At 38.5% G+C, this 17550-nt stretch overlaps 1 protein-coding gene across 1 annotated transcript in view; it reads left to right on the top strand.

Moving 5' to 3' along the window:
- Positions 1-6508: 6508 nt before the first annotated feature.
- The window catches only part of LOC124275274 (2-oxoglutarate-Fe(II) type oxidoreductase hxnY-like), a 34524-nt gene continuing 23482 nt past the window's right edge, over positions 6509-17550 (top strand). Inside the window, exon 1 of the mRNA XM_046710755.1 lies at positions 6509-6613. The gene's annotated coding sequence lies outside the window, so the exon portion shown is untranslated. The remainder of the gene's footprint in view (positions 6614-17550) is intronic.

Genomic DNA, 17550 nt, shown 5'->3' with positions numbered 1-17550 from the left:
ATGGTAGGGATAACACCAGACAAAGTGATGGGGTGTTGAAGTCTAAGAAAGTGATGGTAGGGATGAAGCCTGACAATGTGGTGGTAAGGATGAAGCCTGAGAAAGTGTTGGTAGGGATGAAGCCTGACAAAGTGATGGTAGCAATTAAGCTTTATAATGTGGTGGTTGGAATGAAGATTGACATAGTGGTGGTTGGGATGAAGCCCGGGAAAGTGATAGTAGGAATTAAGCCTTACAAAGTGAGGGTAGGGATGAAGGTTGACAAAGTGATTGTAGAGTTGAAGTCTGACAAAGTGGTGATAGGGATGAAGCCTGACAAAGGGGTGTTGGGATGAAGCCTGACAAGGCGATGGTAGGGATGAAGCCTGATAAAGTGATGGTAGGGTTGAAGCCTGACAAAGTGATGGTAGGAATTAAGCCTGACAAAGTGGTGGTAGGGATGAAGCCTGACAAAGTGATGGTAGAGTTGAAGCCTGAAAAAGTTGTGGGAGGGTTGAAGTCAGACAAAGTGATGGTAAGGTTGAAAAGTCATGGAAGCCTGGCAAAGTCATGGTAGGGCTGAATCCTAATACAGTGATGGTAGGGATGAAGCCTGACAAAGTGATGGTAGGGTTGAAGCTTGATAAAGTGATGGCAGGGATGAAGCCTGAAAAAGTGGTGATAGGGATGAAGCCTGAGAAAATGAAGGTAAGGTTGAAGTCTGAGAAAGTAATTTTTGGGTTGAAACTTGACAAAGTGATGGTAGGGTTGAATCCTGACAAATTGACGGTAGGGATGAAGCTTGACAAAGTGATGGTAGGGATGAAGCCTGACAAAGTGATGGTAGGAATTAGGCCTGACAAAGTGATGGTAGGGTTAAGCCTGACAAAGTGATGGTAGGGATGAAGCCTGAGAAAGTTATGGTAGGCTTGAAGCTTTACAAAGTGATGGTAGGGATGAAGCCTGATAAAGTTATGGTAGGGATGAAGCCTGACAAAGTGATGGTAGGGTTGAAGCTTGACAAAGTGATGGTAGGGTTGAAGCTTGATAAAGTGGTCGTTGGGATGAAGCCTAACAAAGTGGTGGTTGAGATTAAGCCCGACAAAGTGGTGGTTGGGATGAAACCTGAGATAGTGGTGATTGGGATGAAGCCTGACAAGGCAATGGAAGGGATGAAGCCTCACAAAGAGATTGTAGGTATTAAGCATTATAAACTGGTCGTTGGAATGAAGCCTGAAAACGTGGTGGTAGGGATGAAGCCTTGCACAGTGAGCGTAAGAATCAAGCTTTACAATGTGGTATTTAGAATGAAGCCTGACAAAGTGATGGTAGGGATGAAGCGTGGCAAAGTGATGGTAGGGATGAAGCCTGATAAAGTGATGGTAGAGTTGAAGTTGGACAAAGTGATGGTAGGGATGAAGCGTGACATAGCGATGGTAGGGATGAAGCCTGACAAAGTGATGGAAGGGATGAAGCTTGACAAAATGGTGGTTGGGATGAAGCACGAGAAAGTGATGGTAGGGTTGAAGCCTGGCAAAGTGATGGTAGGGATCAAGCCTGACGAAGTGATCGTAGTAACGAAGTCTGACAACGTAGTGGTAGTGTTGAAGCCTGACAATCTGTTGGTAGGGTTGAAGCCTGACAAAGTGGTGGCTGGGTTGAAGCCTGACAAAGTGATGGTAGGGTTGGGTGAGTGAGTGAGTAAGTTAATATTTAACGTCACATTGGCAATATCTCTTCCATATCGTGACGAAAACCATAATTATATAATATAAAGAGAAAACATTTTGAAGATTAAAACCTGTCGACGATGGACAGTAAAAATACAAGAGAATCACAGATATGAATAAAAATAGCGAGCAAAGCTAAAACATTTCAATTAAAGAGGACAATACAGTATAAAACACGGGCTATAGATCGCCAACAACTGAAGGTAGATCACCATATATACTACGAAACATGGGGACTTACATTTCTTTTGCTACCTGCATGGACCCTAGCTGGGTTTACACTATCCCTTCAGTTGCTGGCGATTGTAGGAAAATGTAGCCGGCAGTTAAAAGAACAAAGATACTACGTTTAAAATATGGTAAATTTACATTTTACTTTGAAAGTTTTGGGACTTACGTACCCTCTCAGGAGGACAATAATTTTACAGTACTTTAAGGTTACAGCCACTAACAATCTAAGTTACTAATCTTAATTACCAATCTTTAAAATGTATCTATTTACAAAACGCATTAATCAGAATTCATCAAACGAATCAATTTCTTTTTAAAAACGAATAATTAAATGATAATTAACATTTGTAAAAATATCCTTCGTTGTTTTTACATTGAAATATTTATCCCTTATGATGGAGAATTCAACACAGTCAAGCAGGACATGCTTGACCGTGGTTCTCTCATCACAAGGATACAAAACGGAGGATCTTCACCTTTTAAAAGGTATTTGTGAGTATAACGCGTATGGCCAATGACCTCCTCAAATCTGGACTGACAACCCAAGTAGGTGTAACCAATATAAGGTTTTATTTCATGTAATTTGTTAATACCTACTTGGGTGTCCCACTTCTTTTGCATCAGATCACGGATGTAAGTTCTAATGCTAGCTTTGTAATCAGAGTATGGAATAAGAAGTGGTGTCACAGATTTATTGAGTGCTGCCTAGGCAGCAAGATCAGCCATTGTATTCCCAGAATGTGGCTGGGTAACCAACAAAAGACGATGTCGCGTTGGCTAGTAGCAAGCTCATTATACAATTCAATAATTTCTATTAAAAGTGGATGTTTACCAGAAAGATTTTTGATAGCCTGAAGACACGAAAGAGAATCTGAAAAGATTATGTATTGTTTATATTTGCGGTGTTTATTAATATATTTAAGAGCTGTTAATATGGCGTTAGCTTCTGCTGTGAAAATAGAGCTAGTATTTGGTAATCGGGAAGATATTGTTCTGGATCCAATGACAGTGGCACAAGCAACCGCGCCACCATCCTTGGACCCATCTGTAAATAAGCGTTTATTTGTATTATATTTACTGTTTAATTGATACTATTCTTATTTATATTGTAAGTCATTAGTTTCAGATTTTTTAAATTTACTGAGTGTTAGGTCGACTTGTGGCCTAGCGAATTGCCAAGGAGGAGAAGAAAGAAGACGGGAAGGAGATATATTTTCCAGCTCAATGCCGCAGCAGAAATGAATGATATAATTCTGAGCCCAAGAGGTGGAAAAAGAGAAGACTTTTTGTTGTATAAATCCTCATAAAGAGGATTGAAAACACAGTTAAATGCAGGATTAGACTCGTTAGAATAGAGTTTTGTTGTATACTGTAATGATAGTTTGATACGACGTTGGTTAAGGGATGGCTCATCAGCCTCAACATAGAGACTATCAATAGGAGAGGTTCTATAGGATCCAAGACAAAGTCTTAGGCCTTGGTGGTGGACAGAATCAAGTAGTTTAAGGTTGCTTTTGAAGGCCCCACCATATACGATGATTCGAGCGGACCAATGATCGATATAGGTGGAGGAGGGTAGCTTGATCCCCTCCCCACTTTGAGTTGGAAACAGCTTTCAACAAATCAAGGGCCTTCAGGCATTTAGTTTTTAGGGATTTAATATGCGGCAAAATAGTTAAATGGGAGTCGAAAATTAGACCCAAGAACTTGGCCTCTTTTACAACTTTGATCGTAGTGCCATTTAAAGATAATTCTGGATCTTTATGCGGCTTATATTTTCTACAAAAGTGTAGACAATTAGTTTTGGACTTAAAATTTAAAGCCGTTTTCAAGACACTATTTATTTATATTCAATAGTATGCATATTTTTACCACAACAAGAAATATTAAAATCATCCACAAAAAGTGATCCATCAATTGAATCGTTTAAAACCTTGGATAAACTGTTGATCTTGATGCTAAATAAAGTGACAGACAAAATACTGCCTTGAGGGACACCCTGATCCTGATGGTAATGATCAGACAGGGTAGAACCCACTCGGACTTGAAATTGCCTGCCTTTGAAAAACTGCGAAATATAAAGAGGCAAACGGCCTCTCAAACCAAAATCATGTAAATCCTTCCAAATGGCATGCTTCCAGGTCGTATCGTAAGCTTTCTCAAGATTAAAGAAAATTGATACAGCATGTTGTTTATTTACTATAGCATTTTTAACAAAGGATTCTAAACTTACCAAATGATCAATGGTACTACGATTTTTCCTGAAACCACATTGGATATTTGTTATAAGGTTATTGGTTTCAAGATACCAAGTTAATATATTGTTTACCATTCGTTCCATGGTTTTACAGACACAGCTGGTTAGAGATATAGGTCTGTAATTCGATGGATCCGTATGATCCCTGCCAGGTGTTTGAATTGGGGTTACAATGGCATTACGCTACGAAGGAGGAAAATTTCCAGACGTCCATATTTGGTCAAATATATCTAAAAGTGTCATCAGACATGGTTCAGGCAAGGGTTTCAGGAGCTGATAATGTATATTGTCATCACCCGCTGCAGTGCCATGAGCTTGCTCAAGAGCTGTATGTAGCTCATGTAATGAAAACACTTCATTGTAATCTTCACCGTTATCTGATTCGAAATTAAGTTTTGTCTTTTCCTGTTGTTTCTGATATCTCTGAAACTCGGGGACATAATTTGTCAATGAAGAGTGTTTGGCAAGAGTTTCGCCAAGTTTATTTGCAATTTTAGATTTGTCAGTTATTAAGTTATCAGCATCTTTAAGATGGTGAACAGCAGATTTTCAACCTTTGCCTTTTATTCTCTGAATCATGTTCCACACCTTAGACATAGGCGTGCGTGAATTAATTTTGGAGACATATTTCCTCCAAGACTGTCGTTTGTTTTGTTTGGAGGGACGATGTGCCTTCGCATTGAGTATTTTGAATTTATTTAAATTATTGACAGTTGGATGGTGGCGGAAATAATGTTTCGCTTTTCTGGCTTGTCAACAGTCTGTATTAAACCATGGTTTCCGTACGTGTGGAGTTGTAGAGGATTTCGGTATACACTCGTCGGCTATTTCCTTTAAAACGTCAGCAAAAATCTGAATGGGATCAGTTACGTTACTGAAGCATTCAGGTCGTAATTTCGATTTACATATAGTTTGAAATAAGGACCAGTTAGCCTTCGAAAAAATCCATCGTGTATATGATGGAGAATCAGATGGAGTTATTTCTGAAAGAATAGTTTGGAAGTGGTCACTTCCACAGAGGTCACTATGGACAGACCAATCAATTCATTTAGGAGGTTAGTGTCTGCAAGAGACAGATCTAGAGAAGAATAGGTTCCGGTTGAAGGTAAGTGCTTGAATCATCATTGTATATATACGATGTCCAGTTCTGACATTTCGGCCAACAAACGATCTCTGTCTCTTATAATGCCTTTACTGGTGTTCAGTGTTCTGTGCGCAGTAACTGAAACATGGATTCCAGCAAATGTTTCTGTAGTCAACAGGTTGGTGGCTTGTTGTTTCCTAATGCATTCGATCAATAATGATCCCGAACGCAAACGTTTTATGTTCTTCACTTCACCTGAAGCCTGACAAATGTGGTGGCTGGGATGAAGCCTGACAAGGCGATGGTAGGGATGAAACCTGACAAAGTGATAGTAGGGATGAATCCTGAGAAAGTGATAGTAGGGTTGAAGACTGAAAAAAGTGATTTTAGGGTTGAAGCCTGACAAAGTGAGGGTAGGGATGAAGCCTGGCAAAGTGGTGGTTGGGATGAAGCCTGAGAAAGTGATGGTAGGGTTGAAGCTTGACAAAGTGATGGTAGGGTTAAAGCCTGACAAAGTGATGGTAGGGTTGAAGCTTGACAAAGTGGTGGTAGGGATGAAGCCTGACAAAGTGGTGTTGGGATGAAGCCTGACAAGGCGATGGTAGGGATGAAGCCTGATAAAGTGATGGTAGGGTTGAAGCCTGACAAAGTGATGGTAGGAATTAAGCCTGACAAAGTGGTGGTAGGGATGAAGCCTGACAAAGTGGTGGTAGGGATGAAGCCTGACAAAGTGATGTTTGGGATGAAGCCTGACAAAGTGATGGTAGGGTTGAAGCCTGACAAAGTGATAGTAGGAATTAAGCCTTACAAACTGTCGGTTGGAATGAAGCCTGACAAAGTGGTGGTTGAGATGAAGCCTTAGATGCATTTGGACCAATGTGCCACAATTAATTTTCCTAACCTTTTGAAAAATGCACGATTCAAACCTGTAACAGCGTTTTTGCTTTTTATACAATTACGTTATAAGTGATCATTCCCTTTTGCCCGGGAAATCCTTAGTACGACTATTTTAAATGCAGAACGTTTGGTTTTTTGTACCGTTTAGGACTTTTAATCTTGGAATAGAGATTTTAGCATACATATGGACCAGTCAGAGACTTCAACCGCATGTCCTTTCAAAAATATGCAAGCTCAGACGGTTACACTGACAAGCGATGTGGATTCAAGCGTGCAAGTGAAAGCTGCACAGGACCTGCATTCGTTCATGCAAGAGCGGACATCATCCCTGCATGCAGTCCACTGTACATCGTCTCGTCTCCGTTTCAGAAAAGGGAATTCAATGTCATCACCAAAGTACACCAAAATATACTAAACAAGCCAACATAAGCAAACGTGAGTATTCTTTGTATTTTGATTATACAGGAAATAGAAGATGAAAAAGGAGACAATTTGCACGAGTGGCGCAAGACATTTTATCGTTCTGTGTGATGGGTATGTCCACCTGTAGATATATCGACAGGGTAACTTGTGTATTTATTTATCATGTATTGTATAGCCAGCTCAGACATAAATGAGGTGAACGGGGTTCCAGCTCAACTCAGGGCGTTTCCTACGAGCGGCTTTTTCCTGCTCGCTGTCGTCCCTCGGCATTTGGACGATAGCTGTCCTGAATTAGTCACTATGACAGGTATATGATATGTTGTACTACAGACACACTGCAAAAGACATTTACACGGCATTATAACATTTCATGCTTGTGTTGTATAGGTTCAACCCACCTATTTCTAAGGAATGACATAGTGATTATTGTTTAACGCCACACCAAAGTTTGGGTGTTTTTGAAGCACAGAGTGAAAAACTGTTAGCCTCAAGGGGCAAACCAAAGTTGTTCTGGAAACTGCTTAAGGACACTAAACAATTAACTATGCTGAACAGTTGACTAAACATTTGTCCCCTCTCTTTAGGCAACGTGTTGCACTCGATAGCAGTTTTTACCATATCCCTGACGGCAGTGTGCTGACATTAAACACCCCTATCTCAGAACAAAAAGTAACACGCCACATTAACCAGCTTGGGAATAAAGGTTCCTCTGGACTTGATGACATTGCTGCTGAATTTTTAAAGTCGGCTGAAAAGGAAATTACTCAAATTTTAATTATAATATCTTACGAGTGGTAACTTTCCAGTATATACATGGGGAAAGAGCATCGTTTGTCCTCTGTTTAAGTCTGATGATATAAATGATGCCAACAATTATAGAGGTATATCTCTCATCGACACTATATGCAAAGTGTTTACATCGATTCTTAACGCCAGACTACAGAGAAGGTGTGATATCATTGTTGAATCTCAAGCTGGATTTAGACCCACTTATTCCACAGTAGATAATATATAGATATATGCCATACAGATATTTCACTACTGGCTATTATCCAAACTTATGCTTGCAAAAAGAAAGGCAGGTTTTATTGTCTATTTCCAGATTTCTCAAAAGCTTTTGATAATGTTGATCATAATACAGTGTTTGGCTGATATTGGTGTCTGTTTGGAAGCTTTTGTCTATTATAACCTCAATGCTCTTGTGTCTGACTTAGAACACCTGATAGGTTATCAAAATAATCTACGTGCAATATAGGTATTCGTCAGAGATGCATCCTGAACCCACTGATGTTTTTAATATTCATACAAAGACTTGTGAATTCTTTGAAAAGGGTATGGAGGACAAACCATCTAGATATCTGAAGATTGTCCCGCAATATATGCACCAATGTTTGCTGATGACGTATCATTCCAAATTTGCAGAAGACGATTTCTGCATTACAACAGTTTTGTTTGAAAAACTAAAGTTCTGGTGTTCAGAAATGGTGGACCTCTTAAACATTATGAAAAGTGGAAATAAATTTGTGTGTATCTCGAAACTGTCTTTTCATAGATTTGGGGGTATTGTGTTCACACCTAAACTTAAATGGACTAAAGCACTAACTACTCTTGCTGCACAAAGCTATTACGATATTTTACAGGTATCAAAAGAAAGTTGACAACATACCATGACAAGATTTATTTAAGATATTTAATGATAGGTATGAGTGTACCTATTGTGTTTTATGGTTCAGTATGGAGCACCTCATATTGTAAAATTATTGAAGATGTACAGCATTCAATGTGTACATGGTTTCTCAAAATGGATAAAACAACAAACAATGCTATGGTTTTGAGAGAATCCGACAGGCCTTTCTCCAGCTTGTTTTTACCCCAAGGGCTATAAGGTACAGTTTGTAAGGTAACCTTACTACATCAAGAGTTATCTCCCCGAAAACGGCCCGAAAGATATTTGGATTTTCCAGCATGGAAACGACCCAAAACACACTGCGGGCTACACGAAACAGTGGTTGTCGGACGAAAATGTTAAAGTTTTAGACTGGCCCAGTTACAGCCCTGATCTTAACCCTATTAATGTGTGGGGACTAATGAAGGACGGAATAAATAAAAAAGGACTTAGAAGTATTGAGGATATGAAGACATTGGATACGCTGTCACACGATTTCCTACAAACTTTGATCGGTAGCGTACCTAGGCGCATTCAGTCGTGTATTGCATTGCAAGGAGATCTCACAAAGCACTGAAAAGACACGTAGACTGTAAGAGAATCATATCCCAACATATTATTCATTTAAGTAAAACTTGTATAGTTTCTATACATGTATTAGATATTTGCCGAAACAACCCTCTCAATAATTTATGTGAATGCTATATTGGCGCAGGCTACTGTATTTCGATGAACAAATTGCCTCGCAATGCTACCTAATACTCAAATCACTGGATGACTCTGGTCGTACCACATACTCATATTAAATGTCCCTGGACATAATTACAACACGTTTATCGGGATCTGCAGTAACTTGCTGTATATGTCCGAAGAGATTCACTCCGGTCTCACCATGAACGGATCCAACAAGATTTAAAGTCAAACAAACTGGAGATCGCGAGGCTGGAACATAGCAAAACCAATTTGCTTGAGGTTGACAGTGTTAATATGTAGAAACATGTAACGTAAAAACAGCTGCATTTTGTCATTTTTCTACATTTTGACCGCCCCTTGTAAGGATATTAAACTTAGATTTAGAAGGATATAAGTAATACGTTATATCATAGGTATGGGTATATAATTTTCACGTAACTGACTTTAAGACGGGCATATTAAGAGAAAGTGGGATACAACATAGTCTTTTATGTTTTTCAGTATTTATATCCCTTCTGGTCTCAATACTTAACTGATGTTAGAAATGTCGAAATGAGTTTTGATGTGTGTCCCACTTTCCTCAAGACCGGGTCATCACCGTTTGCGTCTTTGCTGAGGTTGAATGCATGCATTTCTGGGTATAGTTCTTATAATTAGGGCAGCATTTTCATTTTTTGTATTTCTCATCCCCCGACCGACCCTTTCTTATTTTATTTTGTTTCTATTCCAACACCGCCGACTCGAACCTAAAACGTACCGCCTCGTCATATAAAATGGTTATCTATCTAAACTGTTTTAATCAGTCGCTCCACAAGTCCAAAGAACGCGAGAAATTGTAATACGAATTACAATAAATGAGAATCAAGAACATTATTCGCATAATTTTGTCTTTTTTTAGTTTGGTTTTTTTTTTTAAAAACATTATTCCGGGACTGACCGGCCCATGTTCAGAATTTGGTGGTTACGTGAAACACATAAAAAAGTGATTCCCCTATGGAGAAGATTTTGTCGCTTTTGTAAACTAATGAACAGCAGAGATATTTCATTATAATAATAGTCATGTAACGTCAATTTATTATGGCAACTATATTCTTTACGGTTCCGCTTCATGCACAAAAGGAAAAGCGGCACAAACATCTTTTCAGAATACGCATTCTCGCTAACTTGGATATGATAATTATTAAAAGGCTGAAAAGGCCTATATGGTAGCAGAGATCGATTATGTGGTCTCTAATGGTAGGCTGATGTAGAGGGGCTTAAAATGGGATAGTAATTGTGTAGATATGTTTATGAAACGCACATACGTTGTTGATTCATGCTTCAGTACCCAGATATGAGAGGGTATGCAAAAAAAATCTGAATGATAGATTGAGATAGATTGCATTGTTAACATAATCACAGCATATATAACAACATCAAAGATATAAATCGTGATTGAAAACATATAAAAATGTAGCTTATTGAGGTTACTTGATTGACAAAAGCTTGTTTACAATATTGGTAATTTAAATGTGATTGTTAGTAAGATAATCGAACTTAGCCTATAAACACGAGAACTCAGAACATACATGTACATGTACATCGCAAGATAAACTGACTGTAACTGCCATCCGTTTGATAAGCTGATATTGGGCGTCGTGCAATTCTGGCATGCATTATATCATTCGGAAATAATCCACTGATGAAGGACGCGAAATCGTTAACTTGCCGTGTACATGCTTTGGAAATGTGTAGAAGGTGGAATATTGCTGAGTGAGGCGTTAAACAACAACATCAACTACAACAACAACCAACCAACCATCTCTAAATAACCTAAAACAGCGTGGGAACTGTTCAGCTATAACTGTATTAGTTTCATAATCAGACCAGTGAAATGAGAGCAGTGATAATACTTCCATGCATGATCCTAATTACATGAACAAAACAAGGTTAATAAGGGGTTCTAATGTATGGTTCAAAAACCAGTTTAGTCTTTTAAATGAAATGATATTTTTTTCTTTCGATTTAGGCCCATCCGGAAATCGAACCCACACTATCTGGTTTAAGCACCGAGTCGCCAACACAAAGTGAGCTTTGTCTGAGAGTGTGGGTTCGAATCCTGATGGCCTCAACCGAAAACAAAATCCTAGAATCTGTACATTACAGAGAACGTTTAACCCAAACATAGTATTTGTTGTATTTGATCACTTTCTAAAAGGTATTGTGTATTGTTAGACGAATTTTGTCTAATGAACATTTGGTAGTTTCTTGCTATGCCATTATTTCATCTAAACATTTTTTACTAATTATCATTAGTTGTAACTTCGAAACAGAAGATATGCAAATCCTTCTTTGCCTCTTCTTTGTCTCTTTCAAATTTCAGTTCAGATTGTCAGGTACTGTCAAAATGTGGGCGAACATTCATCGTTTCATGTGATGCTAGACTAATAGTATGGTTGCGTCATATGGGTCAGTCAATATTTATTCCGTACTGTAGAGACCACAGGCCTATAATACATAAAACATGCATGCATTTATATTCCCCCGAGTAGTAACATTTACGTTTTTTCAAATATTATTTTTGTCTTTGTAATGTTGCATGAAATATATACATTGATACATTCTAAAGCATTAAACTGTTTGTACTTGTTAGTATATGATGTAAATTTAATAGCGTTTGGATATCTATAGAAATGATTTGATAGATATTTTCTCCTAAGATCTGAGTACAGCGGACAAACAAGAACGAAATGGTACTGATAGTATTTAAATCACATAGTTGGCATAGTTGCTCTTGTCGATTAATATTAGTATAGCGTCCATTTTCTATAAATAAATCATGGGATGAACATCGAAAACGTGATAGTGCAACTCGGAACTTCTTTACTGTTGTCTTAGAGAGATACCAATCCAAATTTATTTGCGCTTTAAAAGGTTTGTCATTCAAACCATGTCTGCACATAAATATCCTTAAGTCCTTAAGTCAGTGACATGATAAAGTTAGGGTAGCAGCTAAAGTTTTGCTCATTTCATGCGTTACCAAAACCAGTTTTAAACAGCAATGTTTTTACATTCGTTACCCAAACATTTTTTCCATTATTGTCATAAACTATCGTCATATTGTAACACATATTTGGAAATCTATGTGCAGGCATGTTCAACAATCTTAACCAGTATTTGATAACTTGAGAAAATATAACGTTGGGAATCTATCACATTTACCATAAACCATAACAGTAGGTGTATTTACCTTACGCCCCAGATTTCAGATCCATACAGTAGTATAGGGCTTATTTTAACATCAAATATTTAAAAAAGCGACATTTCCTAAAACATTTAACTGCTTATAGATACAAATAGTGTATATATATTTAGTGTGTATATAAACAGGGTTCTGGTGACATAAACATCAGTATATTCTAAATATTTATAGAACGATGTTATTTCTAAAAGTTCACCTTTGAAAAAACATTTAATTTTACCTGATATTTTCCCACCTTTCTTAGAAACTGTAACTTTCGTTTTATCTTTGTTTGCACTTAGTTTCCAATTAATTCTCTAATTCTTCAATTTGTCTCTGTAGACCATTAACAGAACTGGAAAATAATATATCTTCTGCAAATAAAAGCAAAACAGCCTCGTAATATCGGAAAACACACACACACACACACACACACATTACACACATATTATACACACATACATACTGTGTGTATATACTGGTGTGTGTGTGTGTGTGTGTGTGTGTGTGTGTGTGTGTGTGTATTAATGTGGGTCAGTTACCACTGGAACTTAAAATAATGCAAGGAATCCCTTTGTGAGATTGAAGCCTGGAGTTGTTTGACGTAACTGGAGACATCTATTCTTGCTAAACTATTTTAGCCTTGCACTATAGGTATTCTTTTCGTCGTTTTGTTTCCAGGTCATTGGCTACTGCTGACAGTGATTACATGTAACATGATGACAGCCAATTGTTTTATTTACAATTCCCGCTCTAAGATTCAGCGTATGCAGAGACTAGCTGTTATTGACGACCATGACATGTATTCATTAACCTGTCTCTTAGGTTCTCTATCAAAATAAATGTAAATGTGAGCGCTTATCTGGATTTCGAGGTAAAAGTTAGCGCTGGCTAGAACCTTAGACCGGTCCGACTTTGGCTCAATTACATAGTACATGTATTTACCAAAGTTGGACAATGCCTCATAAAGATACAAGTTTGGAGAACTGCATTTAACCGTCTGATGTAGACTAACATTTTGTCTCTGAAATGAACGTATTTTTCATAACTGATAATCATAAAATATACTGAATAGGAGCCGAGAGACATTCTTCAGTTTCCTGAAACTGGTCATGTGGTCTTTCCCCATATTCTAGACATGCATTGGCTTTCTTGGATATATTTGTTTCAGGGTCTGTATGACAGACTACTTCTACTCATAATGATCAATTTCCTTGTCATATATGGCACCCAATCATCGAACATCGCTATATAACATCACGGTGCAATTTGAACCACCTGTTAACGTTGTATCAATAGTCAGATAATGGTGATTGTTTACCAACACAATTGTTTCATGAGATGGTAAATTTCTTGAATGCCTATCGTGTCGTTACATATTGCGCAACACATTGCCAGTGTCAACGACCAGTTCGGTATTGATGGATTGTACAATGACGTCTCTTACTTCAAACCATAACATCGATTCCCCACATGGGTACAATGTGTGAAATCCATTTCTGGTGTCCTCGCCGTCATATTGCTGGAATATTGCTAAAAACTAAATTCACTCACTCGCTCAAACTCGAACTCGAGCGAACAATCAGTCTCGATCATCTGCATACTGATATCTGTGAAGCTAAGCTAAGCTAAGCTACCCGAGAATCAATCCATAAAAGAACCAAGAAACAGTATTACACACGTTATATTTGGGATTACACTTTCTAAATAAAGTACAGATTTTTGTATTTTTGTTGGATTGAGTCCCATCCAGGATTCGAACCCACACCCTCAGAGTCAGGCACCTAATCGCCAGCACACAAAAACAGCCGCCTAACCCACTCACCCACAGCTTCCTCCATAATAAAATAATAAGATAATTTTTTAAAAATTTAAATTTAAGTAAGTTTACAAATTAATACAAATCCCTACAATAGTATTACAGTAATATTAATAGTATATGTCCGCTTATATGACGCTCATATCCAGCACATTGCCTGCTCACCAGGTCATAAGACACTATCGTACTTTCCGATACTTTTTCAACTCCCTGGGGATCATACAGCCATGCTGCCTGTTAGGTGCAAGGAACTAAACACTCACATTGCCAGCACATCCTCACGGGTACCCAGTTTTACAGCTTGGTGAACTGAGACAATGTGGTTCTAGTATCTTGTCCAAAGATACTACGCAAATGTGCCCACCTCGGGACCCGAACTTAGACGCCTCCACCGGGGATCGAACCCGGGCCTTCAGCGTGATAGGCAGACAGAGGCAATAGAAAATAGAGTGGCACTACAAAATCAAAGGTGGTAGAATACAAAGCAGTGATTATAAAAATGAATCCAATGATGGTACTATTTACTTCAATGTTACAATGGTTAAGTTGCATATCCAGGGTAAGAATAATTGCTGGTCTTATTGTAACTTGAGATGTTATGTGAAATAAGAGGCAAGATTTAACTCAATTTACATACCTAAGGAAAGGATTCCAGATTGTTCTATAATGTTCTCTACGTCACTGGACAGGCCTATAGGGTTGTAGTACATTCCAGAATTCTGTCTAAATATAGCACCCACTGCCTCAATGAATATCACAGATACAATGTTTTACACCTGGAAGAATGTTACAAAATGAATATAGCAACAGTACCGTTGAGCTGTCAGGTTGCCCTGGATCATCACCAAATTACTTCTCCTACGGTAGGTGATCTCTCCCCACATCATAACACTGTCCCGGCCGAATCTGTCCATCTGGGGAACGCAAGCGTCGGCGAAACGTTCACGTCGACGTCTGTACACCCGCATTCTTCCATCGCGTCGTTCCAATAGAAATCGTGATTCATCACTGAACCAGATTCTACGCCAAAACGGTAGGTTCCAGGCCTGAACGTTGGTGCACCATTGAACTCGATGTCGACGATGTTGTTGTCGAAGCATAGGGCCAAAATAAGGTCTTCTGGCACGTAAACCAGCCTCTCTCAACCTGTTCCTGACGGTCTGTGCAGAAAACCTCCTCAATCCGGGTATTTGTCGAGCGGTACTGGTCGCCGTAGCTGTTCGATGACGCAGGTGATGTACCCGGATGTAGCGATGCTGCGCCGCAGTGGTCACTCGAGGTCGCCCACTACGAGGGGCATCTGCTACCGAATTCTGCCGGCGATATCTCTCCCAGAGCCGTGAAATGGTGCTTTGGTGAACATTCATGCGTCGGACAACTGCTCGTTGAGACTGACCAGCTTCAAGCAAACCAATGGCGATATGACGGTTGGCTTCACTTAGACGTGGCATTTTGCGTTCGTCAACAATATTCCAAATACAGTGAATAATCGACAGACAGCAATCAAGCTTTCATACCCATCATTGAGACTATCTGATCCCCAACTTTCACGTGCATTGCATGTGAATTGTGAATTCTGTGACATTACACGCCGAAATTGAAAATCATGCTGTTAAATACGGGTATTTTACAGATGGTTGTGTTTTGTTGTGATGTTTCAAAACATAAACACCATAGGACTCATAAACAGAGCAAAACCTTTTGTAAATTGAATCACGTTTTAATTCATTGCTACATGAAATTGCTATTTTCATGATACGTTTCTTTTTGGGGAGGGTATATGTCCCATAGGTGGAATATCTAGTACAGTATTCATGCATTCAGATGGATTTTTATCTACAAATTGGCATGAACGCACCTGTGTTTAATAATACATCTAATCGAAATACATTTACACACATTGTATTGATCACACAGACAGCCGGTTAGTTAGTATGTGTCACGAAACTGTTTCGACACTAGACCTACAAGCAGCTCCGGGTGTCAGCGTAAGTACATTGTATTAGAACCCAGAGTACACGTTGCTTGGCTTCCGTTGCTTGTTGTTCATGTTCATTGTCCTACGGTCGGACAGCGTTAAACCTATCTATGTTTTTATGCGGTTTTCAGCGACGTGTCAGCTCACAAGAACATTCACTAGTATTTAACTTTAATTCTTGAAAACATTCGTCGCTCATGAAATTTGGATCATTTTATCTGAACTAGAAAAGTAATATTACAAACGCTCTGAAATCAAACGGTTCCACTCTACAACAGTCGTCGAGTTAAGGATGAATAACAATATACGGACAACCTCTTTATTACAACTGGAGTGACTTTTCGGTGTATGTATAACACGTTATGAAGCAAATGCTTAGGGCGCCAACTCGTAAATGTCTCTCTCTTATCGTGGAGTTCTCTTTACTGCGGAAAGCCTTCTTTTCTTGAAATTTCAAGATACTAAGTTGAACTTTTAAGACACACATTAAGTTGAAATATCAAGAAAAATTATCTTGAAATTTTAAGATATGAAGTTGAAATTTCAAGATCGGTGTATTGAGATTTCAACTTAATATCTTGAAATTTCAGCTTAGTACCTTGACATTTCAAACGAAATAAACCCCGAATGGCCCTAAAAGGCTTCTACGGTAGTACGGTGGCATAATAGGGCCATCTGTTTTGTTGTTTTTTTTCTTGAAATTTAAAGTGGTAAGTTGAAAATTTCAAGATGTCAATCATAAAATTTCAAGTTAATAAGTTGAAATGTCAAGATATTTTACTAGAAATTTCAACTTAATGATCGCGTAAAAATCTTGAAATTTCAAGATCTTACGCTGGTGGATGTTAAAATTTCAAGTTTTTAACTTGAAATTTCAACATAGCATCTTGAAATTTCAACATATTAACTTGACATTTCAACATAATATCTTGAAATTTCGACATAGTATCTTGAAATTTCAAGATTTTTTTACGCGATCATTAAGTTGAAATTTCAAATGAAATATCTTGAAATTTCAACTTATTAACTTTCAAGTATGACATGCGACAAATGGGCGAAATGTCGCGTTGTCGCGATGTCGCGTGTCCCGTTTTGGTTAATTTCGCCTCATTTTGCTTGTATTTGAGAGGGCGACAACGCGACAATTCGACAACACAACAATGTCCCTTCCAGGATTCCATAAATATCTCTTATCTGCAAGTTGTCAGTTTTATTTCCATCTACTTTCAGACTCTATTATGTTTCATGCATTGTCATTAAAATCGTATCTTGTTCTCGCTATAACTGAATACAGGTATGATAACATTTCACTACTTATCGGGGCGGTGCTTTTAACAGCCGCTTCCCCTTTTACTTCAGCTGGAATCTGTTCTGAGGGTAATAGGGACGGTGGGGTAGCCTAGTGGTTAAAGCGTTCGCTCCTCACGCCGAAGGCCCGGGTTCGATTCTCCACATGGGTACAATGTGTGAAGCCCATTTCTGGTGTCCCCAGCCGTGATATTGCTGGAATATTGCTAAAGGCGGAGTAAAACCATACTCACTCACTCACTACATATCACGTCCGAACGTCACT

This window comes from Haliotis rubra, unplaced genomic scaffold (assembly GCF_003918875.1).
Source record: "Haliotis rubra isolate DU_JTF1 unplaced genomic scaffold, ASM391887v1 Scf2, whole genome shotgun sequence".
Classification (NCBI taxonomy): Eukaryota; Metazoa; Mollusca; class Gastropoda; order Lepetellida; family Haliotidae; genus Haliotis; species Haliotis rubra.
This window is presented reverse-complemented; position numbering and strand designations above follow the sequence as displayed.